The 18,132-nt window shown below is 41.2% G+C and overlaps 1 long non-coding RNA gene across 1 annotated transcript in view; it reads left to right on the plus strand.

Annotated features, from left to right (window-relative positions):
* Window positions 1-18,132, plus strand: part of LOC309605149 — a 386,329-nt gene that overhangs the window by 306,894 nt on the left and 61,303 nt on the right. The window lies entirely within an intron of this gene.

Here is an 18,132-nt window from a genome sequence, read left to right on the forward strand (position 1 = left end):
TAACTCCTAGTACAGTTGACTTAAGGTCTCCAAATTCTCTTTGGAGAATGTTTATGGCTAAACATATCAAAAATTTGAGTTTTCCTTTAGAAGGACAGAGATTCCAGTGGCCAATCCCTTGTCTCTCCTTGCATAGCCATTTAAAGCTCTAAGCACAAACCCCCTACTCTGACTATAAAATCACCATCTTCCCCAGTATTCTTTGGAGACCTGAGCCTGGGCTAAGCTACCTTGGCAGACCTGCTACCACCAGCTCAGGGTCTCCAGGATCAACACCACACTAAGCCTATCAGCCCTCAGTGGACCCTCCATGGCTCCCAAAGCCACTGCAAATTCATCTCAAATTGCCAGGATCCTGTGGCTACAACAGGTGACAGTGTTATGGTAAATATTCTTTCTGGAACCTCCTTAGTGCCTGGCAACCAGAACAGACCTCAGTGGAGGTGAGCGAGGGGGTAAGAAAAACAAAAACAGTATCTCTCCTAGCTTCTTTGCATGACCCACAAAGACGGGGATCTTATCCCATCACCCTGGGGTATGGACCAGGTTCTGTGGGCCAAAGGGGATGGCCTGTGGTTCTGGCCATCCTAAGCGCATCCTGGCTGCTGCAAGTACAGAGGAGGTCAATTTCCATGCCTGTAATTAATCCAGGTCACTAGTTGGGAAGCTCCATGGTGGAGCACTTGCAGGGCCCCAACACTGACCCTTGCTCTTCTTTCTCATCAATAAACTTTTTCTTCTGCGACCTTGGAAACCTAACCTAGACTATGACGATCAGGGAAGATTCTACCTCTCAGTGCCTCCTTGGTTTGTGTCTGGCTTGCCTGGAGTTTGTTTGGGGAAAGGTGTGAAGGGGGTTATGAGGAGTCCTGCATGAGGTTTCAACTTGTTTTGCTAATTTCACCATTAAAAAATAAAGAAGAAATCATCCAAATCTTCAAGTCTGTTACCTTTTTTCTTTAATAGACTTTATTTTTTAGAACAGCTTCGGGTTCACAGAAGTATTGAGCAGACCGTACAGAGATTTCCCATATTCCCCCTGTCCCCACACATACGTAGCCTCCCCCGTTATCAACATCCCCACCAGAGTGGTACCTTTGCTACAGCTGATGAACCTAGATCGACAATTCATTATCACCCAGAGTCCATAGTTTACCTCAGGGTTCACTCCTGGTGCTGTCCATTCTATGGGTTTGGACAAATGTATAATGACATGTAGCCACAATTATAGTGTCATACCAAGTCGTTTCATTGCTCTCTGCTTCACTATTCATCCCTCCTTGGCCCCCAACCCTTGGCAACTACTGATATTTTTCCTGTCTCCATAGTGTTGCCTTTTCCAGAATGGCATATAGCTGGAATCATACAGTATGTAGCCTTTTCAGATTAGTTCTATTGCTTAATAATATACATGTAAGTTTCTTCCGTGTCTTATCACGGCTTGATAGTTCATTTCTTTTTAGTGTGGAATAATATGCCATTGTCTGGATGTACCACAATTTATCTATTCATCTACTAAAGGACATCTTCATTGCTTCCAAGTTTTGACAATTACGAATAAAGCTGCTATAAACACCTGTGTGAAAGAGTTTGTGCGGGCATCATCTATTGCCCTTTTATAGCTGAGGAGTGGAAGGCTCAAAGATGCTAAGTGACCTGCCTAAGACCATCTGGGTCATACATAATAGGAGCAGAATCTGTACTGACATCTGACTCCCAGGCCTCTACTCAGTCAAATAACCGCCCAGTATCAGCTGTAATCTCTTCTTAGCTGTGTGATAATGGGGAAAAGAACAACAGATACTTTATAATGCTTACCTGCTTGCTTCCTGCAGGGCTTATTCCAAAACTTAACAAGAAGAGCAAATTCTGAAATAATCCAAACACCAGTCCATAAGACTAGCCTAAAAATAGTACGGGGACCACGTGCAGCAGAAACTGCATTGATTCACATTTAGAGTCCCTGAATTGGAATTCCAGCTCTATCGTATACTACTTTAACACATCCTGAACCCCTCAGTGTGCTCACCCATAAAATGGGAATATCATGAAAAGCACCAGGCATGACTGGTCTTAAGTAGAATTTAACTTCATTCCATCATTCATTTTTAACCAGATACAATCTACACAAGATGAAATTTTATGGGCTAATAATAGATTTTAACACCAGCTCTCATCCTTGGCCACACATTAGAATCACCAAGGGAGATTTTAAAAATTACTGATATCTGACACCAGAGATTCAGATTTAATTGATTTGGGGTGTGGCCTGGGCATTGGGATTTTTAAAAGCTCCCCAGGTAATTCTAACGTGTAGCCAGTGTTGAGACTGTAATATGTTAAAGGCTGGTATGAATGAGCACTTATGGATGCTAGCTAAGGATGGCCACGTTGTTAAGCGTTTAGTCCTCTCAACTGTACATGGGAAGCACTATTATTTTATTCGTGAAGACACTGAGACTCACAGAGATAAATAATTTTCCAAAGTCCCACAGCTATAAAATGGGAAGGTAGAGATTTGAATTTGGGTCTCTGTCTTTGAAGTCCAAGCTGGTAGCCACTAGCTAATGCCAGGAAGGCACGAGTTCCACGGGTCATATTTATTACAGTATATGGCATCATATGGCATGGCATCACATTCACACTGCAGTGTCAACAATCATCCCACTTTGTTCCGAAAAGGAGCTAAGCCAGATAACAGAGACCAAAATCCCAGGCCAGCGGAAATTTGGCAGTGGCAAAATTCTCAGTTAATTCACTTGCAGAGACCCAAACAGAGCAGATTTCTTCTTAGTCTTCTCAGATTCTACTTGCTGATCACCTTTGCCCACCATCTCATTCCTCCTTCTACCACATTGCCAAATGGATCAACGGAAAATTACCATTTGGAGTCATTCAGTGTCACTCAAGATGTACTTGGCAGGAGGAATGAAATTGGTGGCAAATGAGATTGAATGACAGTTGCCTTGTCAGAGAGATCAGAACCAGGGGGCAATTGATAAATACCCAACCCTGGCAAGAGCTGAGGGTAGAAGGCACATTTCCTGACAGAGTGCGATAGGTCCTCTTATTTCCATCACCCGCCGTTAAGCATCTAACCCTCTCCTGGGTTCACTCTAGTTCCTGTTCATTGTCTAAAAGAGATACGGACAGGGAAACACTTTTTAAGGACTCAGACATATTCAGAAAAGCTTCTCTTTGAGGTTCTATCTGAATTTCTAACTGTGTCATTAGTCTCCATCATGAGACTAAATTAAAAACTTGCTAAGAGACAGAGAGCTCCATCAGAAACCTCGGAGCAGTCAGACAGGAGATTAAGCCCTGAGTTACTCAGGCTTCTCCCTCATTAACATGTGAATCCATCAATGGAGGGAGAAGGAAGACGGGGACCCATCAGAGCACTGAATCCATCTGAAGACTGACGTTCTTTAGCAACTGTTATCAGGGAAGGGAGTGTGATTTAGTGAAACAGTCTTCATCTTTGTCATCAGGAGATGGTGGTGTGCATTCCAGCTGACGATCGGTTAGTCCTGTGGGCTCGAGCAAGTCACTTAAACTTCCTGAGCTTTAGCTTCCTCGTATAAATTGAGGATACAATAAATTCCTCACAGAGTTATTGGGAGGAGCAAATGGACTAATATACAAGAATGTACTTGCAGTGGCACATATATACAATGGAATATTACTCAGCCATAAAAAGGAACGAAACTGAGTTATTTGTAGTGAGGTGGATTGAGTTAGAGTCTGTCATACAGAGTGAAGTAAGTCAGAAAGAGAAAAACAAACACCGTATACTAACACATATATATGAAATCTAAGGAAAAAAAAAAAAAACAGGTCATGAAGAACCTAGGGGCAAGACGGGAATAAAGACACAGACCTACTAGAGAATGGACTTGAGGATATGGGGAGGGGGAAGGGTAAGCTGTGACAAAGAGAGAGAGTGGCATGGACATATATACACTACCAAACGTAAAATAGGTAGCTAGTGGGAAGCAACCGCATAGCGCGGGGAGATCATCTCTGTGCTTTGTGACCACCTAGAGGGGTGGGATAGGGAGGGTGGGAGGGAGGGAGATGCAAGAGGGAAGAGATATGGGGACATATGTATATGTATAACTGATTCACTTTGTTATACAGCAGAAACTAACACACCATTGTAAAGCAATTATACTCCAATAAAGATGTTAAAAATAAATAAATATTTCAACGAGAAAATATTAAAAAAAAAAAAAAGAATGTACTTGTAAACCAGTTGCCATCATGCAGATTAGCTGGCTGTCTCCTGTCGCTGGAGAGAATCATTACCTGCAGTTAAAAATCCCTGCTGCTAGTCATCCCAGAGCAGGCAACACAGGCATGCCCAACTGAGAAGCAGCCTGGCCACAAATCAATACTGACTATTTAAAGCACCTACCCCAGTGACTTTTGCTTTGGGGCTCTGTTTGAAAGCACTACATGTTTTCTCATACATATGCCGTGTCTCTCTGCGTCCAAAGTCCCATGAGCTCTTCACTGTTACTCAGTTTCAGCCACTCCAGAGAATGGCTCTTTGAGCTGCTCCCTGGGACTCCTGCAAAAATAAATCTTGCATATGCTACATACTTTTTTTAAATTTATATCATACATTTCCAAACATACCATCCAAAAATTGGTAAAAATCTATCCATCCATTTCTTACATACTGTGGCAATTGCCAAAGAAATAATAAAATTAAAGTCAATTAGGTAGACCTTCAGTTAATTTTAATAAACTTTAATTGATTCTTCTGTGGCAGACATTGTGATATGTGCTAGGAATATAACAAGACGTAGTTTACATCCTCAGGGGCTCCCAATATAGTGGGGGACACACACAAGAGATAATTTTTACACCATGGTATATTCTAGATTGATGTTTGTCCAAGAAGCTACGGGATCACTCAGGTGGATGGAAAACATTAGGACAGTCGAGGAGCCAGCCAGTCAAGGAGCCAGCCAGAATTAATGGTTTTTTTTTTTAATTTTTTATTTCTTTGGCCACACCGTGCCACTTGAAGGATCTTAGTTCCCCGACCAGGGATCAAACGTGGGCCCCAGCAGTGAAAGTGCAGAGTCCTAACCACTGGACCACCAGGGAATTCCCTCTTTTTAAAAAAATTTCTGAATGAATAAGTTTTGACTGAACTATTTTTGAATCCTAGAGTGAATCTAGGCACATAGTACAAAATATGGGTACATCTAGATTCTGGCGAAGTCATCCTCTTACACAATTTCAGGCATTTCTTTGCAACTCCATATATTCATTAAATAAGTAATATTAAAGATCCATTAGGTGCCAAGCACTGTGCTAAGAATTGAAGATAAGGAGAAACACAACACTTTCCTTGCTCTTGAGGGGATTTCTGTCAAAGGGCAGAGTCAAACATGCAGTGTAATAACTGAAATACAGTGCAGTGAGTGAAATAATAGAGAAATGTACAAAGCACATAGGTGGCCCAGATTATTTTAAGAACAGGTTTACTTTGGTTGGTCAGGAAAGGCATCCCTAAGGAACAGATGTTTGATTGATTCTCAGAGGCCTGAGGTAGGATGGGGTAGAGGATGGGGCGGGGAGAACAGGGAATTGTAAGTGCAAGGAGCAGAAAGAACAGCCCACGGTATCTCCCAGAAAATTAAAGCCCGCACTCCAACAGGGAATGTTCTGTCACTCACCTTCTATTTGTGTAGCACTACGTGCTTCTCTCAGTGTGTGACAACAGATTCTTCCACAAAGTCTAGAAAAGCATGGCGAGCACTCCCACGTGTGAGATGGGGTCCCTGCTTTGACCTGAATAGTCACGTGCCATATGTAAGTCTCTTTCTCCTTCTTAAGCCTCAGTGTGGCTAATGACTTCTGAGACATCTCCAACTTCCAAAGCGTTAAAACAAAAAAAGTCATTTTTTAATAGATCAGAAAATGGAACCCAGAGATAACTAAGTGCACAGACAGCTCGTGACAGAAAGACTAGAATTCAAGCCTCCTGGCTCGTAAGCCAATAACATCTTCACCATCCTGAAGTGACCGAACTGAGGTACAAATATGATGCTGGATATTCTCTCTTCCCCCTCGACTATCCTGCTCCACTCTGCTCTCTCCGGGGAAGCTGATTTCTACGGATTGTATCAACCAGTCTCTTCTGATGCCAAGCTTCCAACTGGATTCAACGGCCATCATGGAAAATGGGTCAGAAGATGAAGGGAGGCAGAGGCCAGGGTATTACATCCCTGGCTTCCTTCTTGTCAGACCGTTCCTCTGCCCGATGCCTCAGCACTTGCCTAGTGGCTCTCTCCTCTGGCTCCAGCTGGAGCTGCAGCTGCAGCTCTCTCCAAGTGCTGGCAACCACTCCCTCCCCTGACACTGCTGACCCAGTGATGCAAATGGCTCCACATGACTGCTGGCACAAAGGTGCCTGCATTACTTTCTTGTGGCTGCCCCAATATTAGCACAAAATCAGGTGGCTTAAAACAACAGACATTTATTCTCTCAGTTTCAGAGGTCAGAGTCTGAAATCACGGTGCCAGCAGGGTTATACCCCAGAGGCTCTAGGGGAAAATCCAGTCCTTGCCTTTTTGAGCTTTTGATGGCTGTCCACACTCCTTGGCTTATGGCCTCATCACTCCGATCTCCACCTCCATCTTCACATTGCCTCCTCCTCTTCTGTTATCTCCCTTCTGTGTTGTCTCTTTCTTACAGGGACACTTGAGAAGGCATTTAGGTCCCAACTGAATAATCCCAGATAATCTCCTCATCTCAATATCCTTAACATAATCACATCTGTTACCTTATAAGGTTATTGTCACTCCTGATATATGAGGCGATATTCACAGATCCAGAGATTGGGAGGTGGACATATATTTTGGGGAGGTTACCATTCAACCCACTGCAGTACCTCACTATTCTGTGTTGGTTTTCCTTAACTCTGCCTGCCTTATTTAAAATAACGCCTTCATTGGACTTTCCTCAGTTCCTCTGCTTGTCTATATCACCTTTTTGATCCAATCTAATACAAATGCACTTTGGTTACCCTTGCAGCATACGTGAGGGTACAGGAAGCCACAAAACAAAAATAATACATCAATTTTACTTTATAGCAAATAATTTATAACATTACTTTTTGTTTGTAAGAAAGCATAGAAATAATATGGAGTAGAATTCAAAATTCACATGAATTTTATAGACATGTGATTTAAAGGAAGTTTATTACCCACTGAAGGTCATTTTAGATTCACTCCCTGATTCTTTCATCCAGCCACTAGGACACATTGATTCCCTACTGCTGTAAGATGTAAGAGTTTTAGAACATTAACTACCCTACAATAGTTTTATTCTTTTTTTATTTTTAAATTTTTCTTGGAGTGTAGTTGACTTACAATGTTGTGTTGGTTTCTGCTGTACAGCAAAGTGAATCAGTTATACATATACATATATCCATTCCTTTTTAGATTCTTTTCCCATATAGGTCATGGCAGAGTATTAAGTAGAGTTCCCTGTGCTTTACAGTAGGTCCTTATCTATTTATAATAGATAGTTATAAATAGTTATCTATTTTTTATATAGTGGTGTGTATATGTCAATCCCAATTTGACTTCTGTTTTTAATGATTAGCCTCTGGGCTTGAAGGATACTGTTCACGAAAAGCAGAGGTTTTGTGTTGCTTTGACCCTATTCCCCTGGGGGCTAGAACCCTCATTTCACCTCCTTCTCCAGTTTCCTAGATGTGCAGGGGTAAGATGATCAGGTAGTACAGTGACGTTATGTTGTTCCGGTTAATGAGATTTGCAGTTTTGGACCATGCCTACACCTTCATTAAAGGAACTCTAGATGAGTACTCATTTTAATATTCTAGTCAAAGCTCTGGTCTCCATGGATGGCTCTGGGTGACAAGTGAATGGCAAAAGTGAAGGAATTATAACTTAGCAGACGAGTGACACACAAATGGTATATCTTTGCAAAACCTGACAATTTAGGATTAACCTCCATGACAACAAAGCAGGACAAAAGAATCATGGACAACGTGTTCGAAGACCCCCTCAGAAAGCCTAATGCCTAATTTCGTTATTCTTGACTCATCCCTTTTTATCATTTTCACAGGCAATTCATCCGAAAATTCCTGCTACATAAAAAATATATCCAGAATCCAGCTACTTCTCACCGACACCCTGGGAGGCAGCTGCCCTGGCTGATTACAGACCCTCCTAACACAACTTCTGCTTCTGTCCTTCCTTTCTATAGCCTATTGTCAGTGCAGTCTTCTTTTTAAAACATGAGTCATATCATATTATTTTCCCGATGAAAATCTTCCAGTGGCTTTCTATATCAGTCCCTAGTAAATGGCAAAACTTTTTAAATGGCTTTCAAGGCTCTCAGCCAGTGTTTCTCGATGGGGGTGTAAAGCAATGAAGCCGTCCTTTTGTAAATTTCTCCAGGGTGTTTTTGCTGTCACCACGAGTGGCATTCTCCATCTAGTGAGCAGTGCAGGGCTACTGAATGTTTTGCAATGCATGGACAACCCACACAGTAAGAGTTTCCTTGCCTCCTGCATGGCTTTCTGGTATTTTCTCTGGACATTATACATCACTTTATTTGGAACTTTATCAAGAATCGTTCTTTTCACAAAGCCATGTCATTAATGGCAATGTCATTCATGATATTTGAGTCACCATTATATCACATCTGTATCAATTTACATTTTCATGTCATGGTTATGGATATTCTGACTCAAGGTGAAGCATCTGACCGCTTCATTATGTCTTCTGATGTAATCATACACTAGAGTTTACATATATTTTTAGAAATTTCTCACATATTTTACTCTTAGGGAATTACATAAGTTTTTTTGAAATTATGTGTATAAGTAGGTCATATTATTGACGAATTTAGTTACAGGAAAGTTATAGGAGGCATTGCAAAACAGTTGCTATGGTATGGGCCATTGGGTCTGATAGGTGTACTTTATATGATCTGGCCAGTGTCACCTCTGAGGTCACCAAGGTGATATCACCTCCATCTCTACTTGGTCTCCTTGCCTAGCAATCCAAGCATGGTCTCACCTCAGGGCCTTTGCAATAGCTTTTCCTTCTCCCTGAAATGCTCTCCCCTCGGATATCCATGTGGCTCTTCAACTGAGTTACTTCAGATCTCTGCACAAACTTCACCTGAGCAGTAAGAACTTCCCTGACCACTCTTTGTAAAAGAGTAACCCCTCACTTCTGGTGCTTTCTCCCTTACCCTATCTTACTTCTCCAATGCACTTATCATCCAGCTGATAGCCTCTATGTTTTATTTGTAAATGTATTTTCTTATTGTCTGTCTCTGCCAGTTGGAATGCAAGCTACCAGACAGCAAGGCCTTTCATTCCATCAGTGCCCAGACCCATGCCAGGCACATAATATGCACTCAATATGTGTTTGTTGAGTAAATAAATGACCATTCATTTTAATTTAAAATGTTAATTTAGAACAATTTTTTTAAAATTTTTAGTTCTTTTCTTGTTTGCTAAATGGTCCATTTTTTTTTTGCAGTATCCTCTTTTTGTTTCATGAATGCAATATATTTTCAGGACTCTTCAAAGATATTAATGGTAATTTTGGAACTTCCCTGGTGGTGCAGTGGTTAAGAATCTACCTGCCAATGCAGGGGACCTGGGTTCGAGCCCTGGTCCAGGAAGATATCCCATGCCACGGAGCAACTAAGCCTGTGCACCACAACTACTGAGCCTGCACTCTAGAGCCTGTGAGCCACAACTACTGAAGCCCACGTGCCTAGAGCCCGTGCTCCGCAACAAGAGAAGCCACCGCAATGAGAAGCCCGCGCACCGCAATGAAGAGAAGCCCCCGCTCACCGCAACTGGAGAAAGCCCGCACACAGCAATGAAGACCCAACGCAGCCAGAAATAAATAAATAAATAAACAAATAAATTGATTAAAAAAAGATATTAATGGTAATTTTATTTGTTTTTAAATATTGTATTATTCCTGCATTTTCTGTTACTCTGAATCTCCCTCTTATTATCTACTTATCCATATATCTAGTTATTTATTTACTATCTTAATCTTGTGTCATGTTAGAGGCTTCCTCAAATGCCAATGACCCTTGCTAGTCTACATTTTTCTGGGTACAACACAAAAATGCTGACTGGAGGTTCTGGGGATGGGGGTGAAGCAAGGCCTGTCAACTAGTGTTTGTCAATGAGAAGTGATCAGGTGGCCAGCTGCTCTGCTCAGTGAGTGTGGACAAAAGTCAGTCCCTGCTAGGATTTTCTCTGTGGTGGTGCCAGTTTTCCAGGGATGGTCCCTCTCAACTCTTCCCTGAGAAGTATCAGCCTGGCTGCTAAGCTCTGGAATTGGATACTGCTCAACAAGAAGGCCTGTACTTCGTCCATCTATATGCTGTCCTAGGCCTCAGCTCCCCATTTCTCCATACCTGCCATTCCCTCTAGCCTCTCTGGTTCCATTCTACCAGAGTCACTAGCTTATTCTGGGTAGACAGTCAGCATCTAGGGATCTAATTGCTCCTTAAAAAGACTTCAAGCAGGGGCTTCCCTGGTGGCGCAGTGGTTGAGAATCTGCCTGCCAATGCAGGGGACACGGGTTCGAGCCCTGGTCTGGGAAGATCCCACATGCCGCGGAGCAACTAAGCCCGTGCGCCACAACTACTGAGCCTGCGCGTCTGGAGCCTGTGCCCCGCAACAAGAGAGGCCGTGACAGTGAGAGGCCCGTGCACCGCGATGAAGAGTGGCCCCCGTTTGCCACAAGTAGAGAAAGCCCTCGCACAGAAACAAAGACCCAACACAGCTAATAAATAAATAAATAAATAAAAATTAAAAAAAAAAAAAGACTTCAAGCAAATCCTCTGTTTCCAGCAAGTCCTTCCTTAACCCTCCACCACACACACACACACACACACACACACACACACACACACACACATTTTATCCATAACTTATGCTTGGTGCTTCCAGTTCCAGGGCCTTATTGAAGTGAATGGGTTAAATCAGAATGTTTCCCAATGATGCCATAGTCTGGAGGCATTTAACTTTCATTTTGCTCTGTGCCATTAACTCACCATTCTTCCATTTGTCACAGAGTTTCATTGCAGATGGTATTTGTGTTTTGACTTTAGTTCTTCTTGTTTTGGGGGTGATTTATGAGTAGAGAAAAAAAGTAGAAAGGTCTTTATTCTACCATTTTGAAATCATTTTTTTTCTACAGTGATTTGTAACAGCACGAAAGGTTTTCTTGTTTATTTTAATTTTTATCTAAACATATCTCTATTTTCCTTGGTTTCTTCACTTGGTCTAATAAGTTTTTGCGTGTCTGACATATGTCAAGCGATGTCAAGGGTAGCAGCAGTAAGCCAGACGGACATGGGCTCTTCTTTCACATAACTTACGGCTACGCTTGTGAGGATGTTATGAAAGGAAGCATTCAGAATGCTGTGCAATCCCACCCTACTTATGGTCACCTGGTCAAGAAGAGATAGAGCCTGATGATTTTTCTGTTTTAACTTTTACCTAATGCACAGCAACTCTTAATTGTCCTTACTCTGTACTTCCATACTGATCTGTACAAACTTCTGCCACTGCCCTTACATTACTCTCTTGCAATTGTAGGTTTGTCCATCTCTCCTGTCACATAGGAGAGAACAGGCCACTTCTTATTCATGTCTGTGCCCCAGTGCCTAACACAGTGACACCGATATCAGTGGAATAAGTAAACACTTGTTGATTGCACTAACTATCTACCTTCACTTTAACTGTACAGGAGGACAGGGAAAATGGGACTGAAAGTCAAGAGAAGGTTTAACATACAGCAAGAACAAACAAAAGTTAATCTCTTCCACACGAGCCTACCATACATAAAACTGGTTGAACTAACACCAGCAATTAGGACTTCAGCCCCACCACCACATTATCTGATGGAAGTAAAGGAATAACATTAGCTCCAGAAAGAGAAGCTTCTTGGGGCCAATACAGATGTGGCCCTAAGGGCCAAACCCTAGGAGCAAAAGGAGACCTTGCTGACAGCTCCGCTCTGGCCAATACAGGGAATGTTCTGTGATTGGCAGCTGCAGATTTGGAGTTTACGTAAGTTTAAATCCTGGGTAACCATACACCCTTCATGAACTAGCTAGTGCCCTACACAGCTGTGACCCACAATGAAAAAGGAACATATTATCTTCAGTTTAAACGTGTAGGCTATATTAGTTTCAGTGGCTTTTTACAAAGTTTCCATCACCTAGCAATCATGGACACTTTATCCTCTCCTCGGGTCCATAACTGTCGTATTAAAACCAGTTATGAGTTTTAATATCTCAAGAAATCTCTATCAGCTCAATAAATGTTTGAGAGGAAACTCAAGGCTGACAGCATATTTATTTATTTCTAAGAACAGTTCAGAACAGTTCAGTTCTGGAAAAGAGCTCAGCCTCTCATGCCACAAAGAAATGGGTTTGTTTATTATTATATATTAAAAAATGCACTAAGCACTTACTATGTGCCAATTAATGTGTGGCGCATCACAGGGGATCCCTAGATAAACAACAATGCCTCTGCATGTGGGAGCTTACAATCTGCAAGAAAATGAAAACAGAACAATCCTTAAGTTATACTGCGATAAGGAACTTTAAAAGGATGAACCAAGTTCTGTGAGGGAACAGCAGAAGAAACGATTCCTATGGATTTGGTCGGAAGGGATGAAGGCTTCACCGGGATCCTCTGTGAGACATGTATAAAGAACGGCTAAAAGTTTGACTAACAGATATGAGGGGAAGATATATCTACTGAATCGATTTTAGTGTCTAGACACAATCTTAGTAACCGTAATTGCTAAATTTTATCGAAGAGATTTCACGCGCCATACCCTGTGCTAAGGGCTTTACCCTATCTCATTCAACCCTCAAGCAATCCTCTATGAAAAATACTTTGATTCATTGAACAAATGCCTTCTGAATACAGACCATGTGCCAAGTAGTCTCATTATTGCTATTACTCGTAAAAAGGAAGTTGAGGCTTAGAGAATCAGTAGAGCTGGGATTTGAACCCACACGATCCAGAGTCTGCTAGCAGAGCACTATATAACCTCCCACAGTGAAGTGGTCTAGATTTGGCCTGTCCAGTATGAAAGCCAGTAAGCCACATGTAACTACTGAGCACTTAAAATCTGATTTGCCTGAATTGAAATGTACCACAAGTGTAAAATACATACGAGCTATTCAAGACTTCGAATTTTTAAGAGTGTGAGACATCCCTAATAGTTTCTTGTATCACCTGCATGTTACAATGATAATAATTTGGATGTATTGGCTTAAGTAAATATATTATTAAAGTTAAGTTCATCTGTTTTTCTGTTTTTATTTTAATTAATGTGGCCACTAGAAAATGGTAAGTTACCAATGTGGCTAACATGATAGTTTTACTGGACTGCTCTGATTACAACAGAGACGAGTACAGAGATGCCTTCAGGGTGCCAGCACTGCAGTCTAGTGGGGGAGATGGACTGTATCCGAAGCAGTATAATGCAAGGCATGTGGCAATTGCCAAAGGGGGACACACAAATATGCACTGTTATTTAAGAGTTCAAAGCAACCAGAAGCTTCTTCTGACTAGGATAATTGGATGTCTCTACTGGTTTGGTTACAATTTAATTTTCACAAAATTCCAAATCTGAATATTTTCTCTAACCCATGGGCTATCATGAAAATACAAACAGCCCAAAGAAAAACCTCTAATTATGGCTTCTGATGGCTCAATCAGTTACCTACATAGGGAGTGAGAAAAAAATGGATTAACAAACTTCATGGCAACCCCAGAACCTAATTAATTCAGAACTGCTCATAAGTAGCAGATTTCCTTCATCTAGTAAATATCTCATAAGTACATACCTAATGCTGAGACTAAGCTATTGGATTATACTAATAGTTCATTTCCTGGGTCCCTTCTGCCTCCTCTACCCACACATTACAGAAGATAGCATTAGGCAGAGAGAGAACTGACCAAACCATAAACAATTGGATGTAAGAGGGAAAAGCAAAGAGTCCCAGAAAATCCACAAATTTGGTAAGTATCCTCTGAATAAAGAGAATTAATTATATCAACATAGCTCCATTGGGACACCACTGGTTTTTCATTTTGATTAATTTAAGGAATCTCAATCTAATTTATGAACCAGCAGGATGTTTTGAAAGATAAACAAAGCTGTCTGCAATTTGCGTTTCTCCTGACTTGGTCTGGCTCGAATTTCACATTTACCTCATTTTCTCCATTGTTATGGACTACTTTTTACAACTCAAACAACCAGATGTGCTTCAAACCGGGAGGCCAAATTCTTCTCCTGAGTATTCTCCTCCACAGGAATTCCTATAAAAAGTGTTGTAAAGAGTGAATCTTCCTGGCAGCATTTTGAAGGCGAGCTCTTTGCTCCAAACGGCATCAAGTTACCTGGAGACCTTTCAGAATTTATGGTTCCGGAGCTGTAACTTTCAAATGCAAATGTGATACAAGCAAGACCACCCGAGACATGAAAACATATTGAGATGTCACTGTAATTACAGAGGACACAGACCTGGCCAGTAAGCCAGGACTCTGTGCATGCAGTGGTGGTTTGCTTCAAGCCAGTTCCTCTCTCTCCTCAATTCCCAGAAGCTCAGCCAAAAACAGAGACAAACCGAAATGGTGTGAGCACCTTTCTGGAACTGCAAACACTGACAACGGATCTCCATTGTGTGAGCCAGCCTTGAGTCTCTCCCAGACTCGATATACCAGACACCATATTGACTTCAATTCTTAAAACAGTGCTAATTAGAAATTATTCATGCCCACTTTAAAAATTAGGAAACTGAGCTACAGAGTGGTGAGCAACTAGGGTCAAAACCAGAAGAGTTAAGTTACTTCCATAGGGGAACAAGGATTCAAAGACAGGCTTGAATCCGAACCCGTGTCCGTGCCCCCAACTCCATGACATATTTCCTACCACAGTTATTTTATTTCAACACTGTACAAATGCATCCTCTCCATCATTCTGAAAAGTATTTGATATAATTGGGCAAATTAAGACGGAATTGTTAGCCATGTTTTCTCATCCATAGAATGGGTTGGTGGTAACAGTCCTATCATAAATCTGGCTGTTAAGTGATCGTATGTGTTTCTTCCTACATATGTATTATTTTGCCTAATTACTTCCCATTTCATTCTGCAAAGCGTTTGAAATGGCTTGACAAGTTACCCAGCTGCTCTAGGCCTGCATTTCCATCTATAAATGCGGATAATAACACCAGCCATGTGCTGACACATGGAGCTACTGGTATGAAATAACGGACCTGAAAACATCATATTTATTGCAGGGTTCTGCACAAATATGACTTTTCAAGTGGGCATTGCAGCTGAAGAGTTTGAGAGTCAAGAATTTTGTTTTACTTCTTCTCTTGACTCATAAGAGCGTATAGTGAGGCAAATAAAACACTCTATCCCCTTGTTTCTAACTTTCAGTTACCCACACACTTGTGATGTGCTTCTTTTAATTAATTCACCATGCTCCTACTGTTCACAGCTCCAAGAGTCCAGGGAAAAATGGCGGCAGACTTCATTTCAGAGGCTGCAATACTACCTGGAAGAACGTTTCTGGAAAGATGAGTGAATACTGAGTGGTCAGCTTTGGGGATACTTCATAGCAATCCCCAAGGTAGTATTATCTGGACAGCTCAATTCTGTGACTAAGGAGAGCTAAGTAAAGCCCTCACAGGTAAATATTGAACCAGACATTAAAACACCACCAGACACCATTCATAAATAGCAGCTGCTGGAAAGAATGTGGAGACCTCATCACCTGGCAACAGCTCTGATTAAGGCTTCTTCAAGAGAAGAGGGTGGGAGAAGGAGGGAGAAGGAAAATCAAACATCCATGGTGTGTGGCCAGGCCTCCATGTCCTCACACATCAAACTTTCCTCAAAAAAATGCAAAAGGGATTACTCAGAGACTGTTAGAAAATAGAAAGATCAGGGAAAGGAATGGTGTGGTGCTTCTGGAACAGGAGGTGGTAATGGGGTCAGTCTAGACTCTTTTCCACAATTCTGATCTTCCTAGAATTGTTTGATGGTCCAGAGATATTGCCTGGGGAATTTTCTGCTGACATGGCTCAGATTTTTATCGTGCAGAGTTTGTGCCAGTGTCACACATATAGGAGAGAAAGGAGGAAGCTGGCACTCATGGAGTACCAACCATGTTCTATGTCCTGTGCTAGGTGGTTCATTCCCAGGACCTCATTCCATTCTCACAAGAGCTCCACAATCATTCCCAATGTACAGAGCAGGAAACTAAGAGTCAGAATTATGCTCAGGTTATATAACTAGTAATTGATCAAATCAGGATTCAAACTCAGGTACCTGTTATTCCAGGTTCTTTCTACTCTACCACAATCCAGCACTGCCTCAGCAGTAGTTACTCCTAATTGAACTTTTCCCCATTTCTGCTCATCCACCATGAAGCCCATGATACTCCAACTAGACTGGCCAGTTCAAAGCCAATTAAGCCATGAACTCTGCTCCCAGAAGTTTTTCCTTAGTGCTATTCAAGTCTCTATCTATTCTAATTTTGTTGTCCCCAAGTAGAATTTTAAGTGGAAGTTCTTATACATAAACTTTGTGTGGACACAGAGATTAGTGCATGAAAGGGTTACATAAAGCAAATGGTCCAAGTCCTCTAATTTTACAGATTAGAAAACTGAGTCCCTGAAGGGTTAAGCGTATTTGTTTAATACCACAGAGTTGGTAGTGAGGACAGTAACAGAGTCCAGGCCTGTGTCTGTCTCAGAGTATCTTGAGATTGTGGGTCCTGTAATCTAAGAACTATAAAAACAAATAGAAAAAAATATACATATATGTGTGTGTGTGTGTGTGTGTGTGTGTGTGTGTGTATATATATATTCCAAGTGACCTGTATTTAAAACTTATCTTAGAACTTGCTTTGTGATCTTAAATACCTTATTCAACCCCTTGAAACTTTGGCTTCCTTATCTATAAAGTGGAATTGTTAATCTCTACCTTAATGATTTTGAGAATTTAAAGAAACAAGATGGGTAAAACACCTGATACAACCTGGCACATAGTAGCTATGCAGTAAAAATTAAACTTTTCCCCATACTTTTTATAAATTTGAGAAAAGAATAGAAAGCAGTAACAGCACTGTTGCAGTGTTTGTTTGTTTTGTTTTTTCAGCCCACTTACATTCTAGAACTGTAGGTCAAACTTGAATGAAACAAAGACTCAACATATTAGACCTGTAAACCAAAAAAATGCAACCCAGTGACTTCTGTAGCATAAAAACATCCACAGTTATCACATAATTTATCCAGGTTGTCATCTGCCTATCAGCACCACGTTCCTGTACAATTAAAATTGTTCACTGCCATAACTGTGTCCATCTCATACTCACAAGGCCAAGTTCTCATGTGATCCAGTCAAGGCCACTCTTCTGGCATCAGCTTGGCCTCACAATCTGTCTCTTTTTTCTTGCAACAGATTGTACTCAATCCTATACCATATTCCCCGACTTCATGAAACAGGATATATGCTCTGTTGTAGCAAAAATTAATGTGCATTAAGTCTACAGATCTCTGCTCTCCCACCCTAAAATCCTGAAGTCTGTCTGAGCCCTAGGTACCCAGGCTACAATCTAGGAAATACACCTCTTTCTCACTTCCTACTTCCCTTCAAAGTGAATAAGAATTTGTTGGATGATAAATCAGTACTCCAAGAATGAAGGCTTTTTTAGGATACATGTTAGAAATTAAGATTAAAGATTTGTTTTTTTTATTATACGGACTATGTCTCTAACTTAGTACTGTCTTCTTCAATCAGAATCACTGTATATGACTCACAGAAAGTGGCAGGTCACTTTCCATTCTAGGATATTAGTTCAAATCTGTCAGTGCTGATAATGGCAGACAATTGTCTCCATCTGTGTGTGCTGTCTGTTGGTTTTAATTGAGTGTATATTGAACAAATATTCACTGTCACTAAACTGACTCTGCTGGATCTTTCTGACATTTTCAGCTGGTAGAATGAAGACCAAAAAAGAAGAAAGAAGAGAGTGAGGGAGGGAGAGAAAGGAGGGAGAG

Source organism: Balaenoptera borealis, assembly GCF_965194805.1.
Source record: "Balaenoptera borealis genome assembly, chromosome: 11".
NCBI classification, from domain to species: domain Eukaryota; kingdom Metazoa; phylum Chordata; class Mammalia; order Artiodactyla; family Balaenopteridae; genus Balaenoptera; species Balaenoptera borealis.